Below are 7,812 nucleotides of genomic sequence, written 5' to 3'. Positions count from 1 at the left end.
TTCTCTGCACCCTCGAGAACTTCGGACACGATATCCATATTGCTGAAAACATAATTGTGTGCGGCAGCCCTCTTGGATTTCAAAAATGATCACAGAATTGTTCTCTGCACCCTCGAGTACCTCGGAAACGATATCCATACTGTTGTCACCATAACTTTGTGCGGCGACCATCTTGGATTTGAAAATTGATCACCAAATCGTTCTCTGCATCTTCGAGAACCTCGGACATGATATCCATATTGCTGAAATCATAATTTTGTGCGGCGGCCATCTTGGATTTCAAAAATGATCACAGAATCGTTCTCTGCACCCTCGAGAACTTCGGACACGATATCCATATTGCTGAAAACATAATTGTGTGCGGCAGCCCTCTTGGATTTCAAAAATGATCACAGAATTGTTCTCTGCACCCTCGAGTACCTCGGAAACGATATCCATACTGTTGTCACCATAATTTTGTGCGGCGGCCATCTTGGATTTGAAAAATGATCACAAAATCGTTCTCTGCACCCTCGAGAACCTCGAATACGATACCCATAAAGTTGTCATCATTATTTTGCGCGACGGCCATCTTGGATTTCAAAAATGATCTTAAAATCATTCTCTGCACCCTCGAGAATCTCCGACCCGATATCCATATTGCTGAAATCATAATTTTTTGCGGCGGCTATCTTGGATTTGAAAAATTTTCACCAAATCGTTCTCTGCACCCTTGAGAACCTCGTGTACGATATCCATATTGCTGAAATCATAATTTTGTGCGGCCGCCATCTTGGATTTCAAAAATGATCACAAAATCATTCTCTGCACACTCGAGAACCTCGAATACGATACCCATAAAATTGTCATTATTATTTTGCGCGGCGGCCATCTTGGATTTCAAAAATGATCCCAAAACCATTCTCTGCTCCCTCGAGAATCTCCGACACGATATCCATATTGCTGAAATCATAATTTTGTGTGGCGGCCATCTTGGATTTCAAAAATGATCACAGAATCGTTTGAGCACCCTTGAGAACCTCGGACAAGATATCCATATTGCTGAAATCATAATTTTGTGCGGCGGCCATCTTGGATTTGAAAAATGTTCACCAAATCGTTCTCTGCACCCTCGAGAACCTCGAATACGATACCCATAAAGTTGTCATCATTATTTTGCGCGACGGCCATCTTGGATTTCAAAAATGATCCCAAAATCATTCTCTGCACCCTCGAGAATCTCCGACACGATATCCATATTTCTGAAATCATAATTTTGTGTGGCAGCCCTCTTGGATTTCAAAAATGATCACAGAATTCTTCTCTGCACCCTCGAGAACCTCGAACACGATATCCATATTGCTAAAATCATAACTTTGTGCGGCGACCATCTTGGATTTGAAAATTGATCACCAAATCGTTCTCTGCATCTTCGAGAACCTCGGACATGATATCCATATTGCTGAAATCATAATTTTGTGCGGCGGCCATCTTGGATTTCAAAAATGATCACAGAATCGTTCTCTGCACCCTCGAGAACTTCGGACACGATATCCATATTGCTGAAAACATAATTGTGTGCGGCAGCCCTCTTGGATTTCAAAAATGATCACAGAATTGTTCTCTGCACCCTCGAGTACCTCGGAAACGATATCCATACTGTTGTCACCATAATTTTGTGCGGCGGCCATCTTGGATTTGAAAAATGATCACAAAATCGTTCTCTGCACCCTCGAGAACCTCGAATACGATACCCATAAAGTTGTCATCATTATTTTGCGCGACGGCCATCTTGGATTTCAAAAATGATCTTAAAATCATTCTCTGCACCCTCGAGAATCTCCGACCCGATATCCATATTGCTGAAATCATAATTTTTTGCGGCGGCTATCTTGGATTTGAAAAATTTTCACCAAATCGTTCTCTGCACCCTTGAGAACCTCGTGTACGATATCCATATTGCTGAAATCATAATTTTGTGCGGCCGCCATCTTGGATTTCAAAAATGATCACAAAATCATTCTCTGCACACTCGAGAACCTCGAATACGATACCCATAAAATTGTCATTATTATTTTGCGCGGCGGCCATCTTGGATTTCAAAAATGATCCCAAAACCATTCTCTGCTCCCTCGAGAATCTCCGACACGATATCCATATTGCTGAAATCATAATTTTGTGTGGCGGCCATCTTGGATTTCAAAAATGATCACAGAATCGTTTGAGCACCCTTGAGAACCTCGGACAAGATATCCATATTGCTGAAATCATAATTTTGTGCGGCGGCCATCTTGGATTTGAAAAGTGTTCACCAAATCGTTCTCTGCACCCTCGAGAACCTCGAATACGATACCCATAAAGTTGTCATCATTATTTTGCGCGACGACCATCTTGGAATTCAAAAATGATCCCAAAATCATTCTCTGCACCCTCGAGAATCTCCGACACGATATCCATATTTCTGAAATCATAATTTTGTGTGGCAGCCCTCTTGGATTTCAAAAATGATCACAGAATTGTTCTCTGCACCCTCGAGAACCTCGAACACGATATCCATATTGCTAAAATCATAACTTTGTGCGGCGACCATCTTGGATTTGAAAAATGATCACCAAATCGTTCTCTGCACCTTCGAGAACCTCGGACATGATATCCATATTGCTGAAATCATAATTTTGTGCGGCGGCCATCTTGGATTTCAAAAATGATCACAGAATCGTTCTCTGCACCCTCGAGAACCTCGGACACGATATCCATATTGCTGAAAACATAATTGTTTGCGGCAGCCCTCTTGGATTTGAAAAATGATTACAGAATTGTTCTCTGCACCCTCGAGAACTTCGGACACGATATCCATATTGCTGAAAACATAATTGTGTGCGGCAGCCCTCTTGGATTTCAAAAATGATCACAGAATTGTTCTCTGCACCCTCGAGTACCTCGGAAACGATATCCATACTGTTGTCACCATAATTTTGTGCGGCGGCCATCTTGGATTTGAAAAATGATCACAAAATCGTTCTCTGCACCCTCGAGAACCTCGAATACGATACCCATAAAGTTGTCATCATTATTTTGCGCGACGGCCATCTTGGATTTCAAAAATGATCTTAAAATCATTCTCTGCACCCTCGAGAATCTCCGACCCGATATCCATATTGCTGAAATCATAATTTTGTGCGGCGGCCATCTTGGATTTGAAAAATGTTCACCAAATCGTTCTCTGCACCCTTGAGAACCTCGTGTACGATATCCATATTGCTGAAATCATAATTTTGTGCGGCCGCCATCTTGGATTTCAAAAATGATCACAAAATCATTCTCTGCACACTCGAGAACCTCGAATACGATACCCATAAAATTGTCATTATTATTTTGCGCGGCGGCCATCTTGGATTTCAAAAATGATCCCAAAACCATTCTCTGCTCCCTCGAGAATCTCCGACACGATATCCATATTGCTGAAATCATAATTTTGTGTGGCGGCCATCTTGGATTTCAAAAATGATCACAGAATCGTTTGAGCACCCTTGAGAACCTCGGACAAGATATCCATATTGCTGAAATCATAATTTTGTGCGGCGGCCATCTTGGATTTGAAAAATGTTCACCAAATCGTTCTCTGCACCCTCGAGAACCTCAAATACGATACCCATAAAGTTGTCATCATTATTTTGCGCGACGACCATCTTGGAATTCAAAAATGATCCCAAAATCATTCTCTGCACCCTCGAGAATCTCCGACACGATATCCATATTTCTGAAATCATAATTTTGTGTGGCAGCCCTCTTGGATTTCAAAAATGATCACAGAATTGTTCTCTGCACCCTCGAGAACCTCGAACACGATATACATATTGCTAAAATCATAACTTTGTGCGGCGACCATCTTGGATTTGAAAAATGATCACCAAATCGTTCTCTGCATCTTCGAGAACCTCGGACATGATATCCATATTGCTGAAATAATAATTTTGTGCGGCGGCCATCTTGGATTTCAAAAATGATCACAGAATTGTTCTCTGCACCCTCGAGAAACTCGGACACGATATCCATATTGCTGAAATCATCATTTTGTGCGGCGGCCATCTTGGATTTGAAAAATGTTCACCAAATCGTTCTCTGCACCCTCGAGAACCTCGAATACGATACCCATAAAGTTGTCATCATTATTTTGCGCGACGACCATCTTGGAATTCAAAAATGATCCCAAAATCATTCTCTGCACCCTCGAGAATCTCCGACACGATATCCATATTTCTGAAATCATAATTTTGTATGGCAGCCATCTTGGATTTCAAAAATTATCATAGAATTATTCTCTGCACCCTCGAGAACCTCGGACTTGATATCCATATTGCTGAAATCATAATTTTGTGCGGCGGACATCTTGGAATTCAAATATGATCACAAAATCGTTTGAGCACCCTTGAGAACCTCGGACAAGATATCCATATTGCTGAAATCATAATTTTGTGCGGCGGCCATCTTGGATTTCAAAAATGATCACAGAATCGTTCTCTGCACCCTCGAGAACCTCGGACACGATATCCATATTGCTGAAAACATAATTGTTTGCGGCAGCCCTCTTGGATTTGAAAAATGATTACAGAATTGTTCTCTGCACCCTCGAGAACTTCGGACACGATATCCATATTGCTGAAAACATAATTGTGTGCGGCAGCCCTCTTGGATTTCAAAAATTATCACAGAATTGTTCTCTGCACCCTCGAGTACCTCGGAAACGATATCCATACTGTTGTCACCATAATTTTGTGCGGCGGCCATCTTGGATTTGAAAAATGATCACAAAATCGTTCTCTGCACCCTCGAGAACCTCGAATACGATACCCATAAAGTTGTCATCATTATTTTGCGCGACGGCCATCTTGGATTTCAAAAATGATCTTAAAATCATTCTCTGCACCCTCGAGAATCTCCGACCCGATATCCATATTGCTGAAATCATAATTTTTTGCGGCGGCCATCTTGGATTTGAAAAATTTTCACCAAATCGTTCTCTGCACCCTTGAGAACCTCGTGTACGATATCCATAAAGTTGTCATCATTATTTTGCGCGACGACCATCTTGGAATTCAAAAATGATCCCAAAATCATTCTCTGCACCCTCGAGAATCTCCGACACGATATCCATATTTCTGAAATCATAATTTTGTGTGGCAGCCCTCTTGGATTTCAAAAATGATCACAGAATTGTTCTCTGCACCCTCGAGAACCTCGAACACGATATCCATATTGCTAAAATCATAACTTTGTGCGGCGACCATCTTGGATTTGAAAAATGATCACCAAATCGTTCTCTGCATCTTCGAGAACCTCGGACATGATATCCATATTGCTGAAATAATAATTTTGTGCGGCGGCCATCTTGGATTTCAAAAATGATCACAGAATTGTTCTCTGCACCCTCGAGAAACTCGGACACGATATCCATATTGCTGAAATCATAATTTTGTGCGGCGGCCATCTTGGATTTGAAAAATGTTCACCAAATCGTTCTCTGCACCCTCGAGAACCTCGAATACGATACCCATAAAGTTGTCATCATTATTTTGCGCGACGACCATCTTGGAATTCAAAAATGATCCCAAAATCATTCTCTGCACCCTCGAGAATCTCCGACACGATATCCATATTTCTGAAATCATAATTTTGTATGGCAGCCATCTTGGATTTCAAAAATTATCATAGAATTATTCTCTGCACCCTCGAGAACCTCGGACTTGATATCCATATTGCTGAAATCATAATTTTGTGCGGCGGACATCTTGGAATTCAAATATGATCACAAAATCGTTTGAGCACCCTTGAGAACCTCGGACAAGATATCCATATTGCTGAAATCATAATTTTGTGCGGCGGCCATCTTGGATTTCAAAAATGATCACAGAATCGTTCTCTGCACCCTCGAGAACCTCGGACACGATATCCATATTGCTGAAAACATAATTGTTTGCGGCAGCCCTCTTGGATTTTAAAAATGATTACAGAATTGTTCTCTGCACCCTCGAGAACTTCGGACACGATATCCATATTGCTGAAAACATAATTTTGTGCGGCAGCCCTCTTGGATTTCAAAAATGATCACAGAATTGTTCTCTGCACCCTCGAGTACCTCGGAAACGATATCCATACTGTTGTCACCATAACTTTGTGCGGCGACCATCTTGGATTTGAAAATTGATCACCAAATCGTTCTCTGCATCTTCGAGAACCTCGGACATGATATCCATATTGCTGAAATCATAATTTTGTGCGGCGGCCATCTTGGATTTCAAAAATGATCACAGAATCGTTCTCTGCACCCTCGAGAACTTCGGACACGATATCCATATTGCTGAAAACATAATTGTGTGCGGCAGCCCTCTTGGATTTCAAAAATGATCACAGAATTGTTCTCTGCACCCTCGAGTACCTCGGAAATGATATCCATACTGTTGTCACCATAATTTTGTGCGGCGGCCATCTTGGATTTGAAAAATGATCACAAAATCGTTCTCTGCACCCTCGAGAACCTCGAATACGATACCCATAAAGTTGTCATCATTATTTTGCGCGACGGCCATCTTGGATTTCAAAAATGATCTTAAAATCATTCTCTGCACCCTCGAGAATCTCCGACCCGATATCCATATTGCTGAAATCATAATTTTTTGCGGCGGCCATCTTGGATTTGAAAAATTTTCACCAAATCGTTCTCTGCACCCTTGAGAACCTCGTGTACGATATCCATATTGCTGAAATCATAATTTTGTGCGGCCGCCATCTTGGATTTCAAAAATGATCACAAAATCATTCTCTGCACACTCGAGAACCTCGAATACGATACCCATAAAATTGTCATTATTATTTTGCGCGGCGGCCATCTTGGATTTCAAAAATGATCCCAAAACCATTCTCTGCTCCCTCGAGAATCTCCGACACGATATCCATATTGCTGAAATCATAATTTTGTGTGGCGGCCATCTTGGATTTCAAAAATGATCACAGAATCGTTTGAGCACCCTTGAGAACCTCGGACAAGATATCCATATTGCTGAAATCATAATTTTGTGCGGTGGCCATCTTGGATTTGAAAAATGTTCACCAAATCGTTCTCTGCACCCTCGAGAACCTCGAATACGATACCCATAAAGTTGTCATCATTATTTTGCGCGACGCTCATCTTGGAATTCAAAAATGATCCCAAAATCATTCTCTGCACCCTCGAGAATCTCCGACACGATATCCATATTTCTGAAATCATAATTTTGTGTGGCAGCCCTCTTGGATTTCAAAAATGATCACAGAATTGTTCTCTGCACCCTCGAGAACCTCGAACACGATATCCATATTGCTAAAATCATAACTTTGTGCGGCGACCATCTTGGATTTGAAAAATGATCACCAAATCGTTCTCTGCATCTTCGAGAACCTCGGACATGATATCCATATTGCTGAAATCATAGTTTTGTGCGGCGGCCATCTTGGATTTCAAAAATGATCACAGAATCGTTCTCTGCACCCTCGAGAACCTCGGACACGATATCCATATTGCTGAAAACATAATTGTTTGCGGCAGCCCTCTTGGATTTGAAAAATGATTACAGAATTGTTCTCTGCACCCTCGAGAACTTCGGACACGATATCCATATTGCTGAAAACATAATTGTGTGCGGCAGCCCTCTTGGATTTCAAAAATGATCACAGAATTGTTCTCTGCACCCTCGAGTACCTCGGAAACGATATCCATACTGTTGTCACCATAATTTTGTGCGGCGGCCATCTTGGATTTGAAAAATGATCACAAAATCGTTCTCTGCACCCTCGAGA

This window comes from Leptidea sinapis, chromosome 8 (genome assembly GCF_905404315.1).
Source record: "Leptidea sinapis chromosome 8, ilLepSina1.1, whole genome shotgun sequence".
Classification (NCBI taxonomy): Eukaryota; Metazoa; Arthropoda; class Insecta; order Lepidoptera; family Pieridae; genus Leptidea; species Leptidea sinapis.
Note: the sequence above shows the minus strand (reverse complement) of the source record.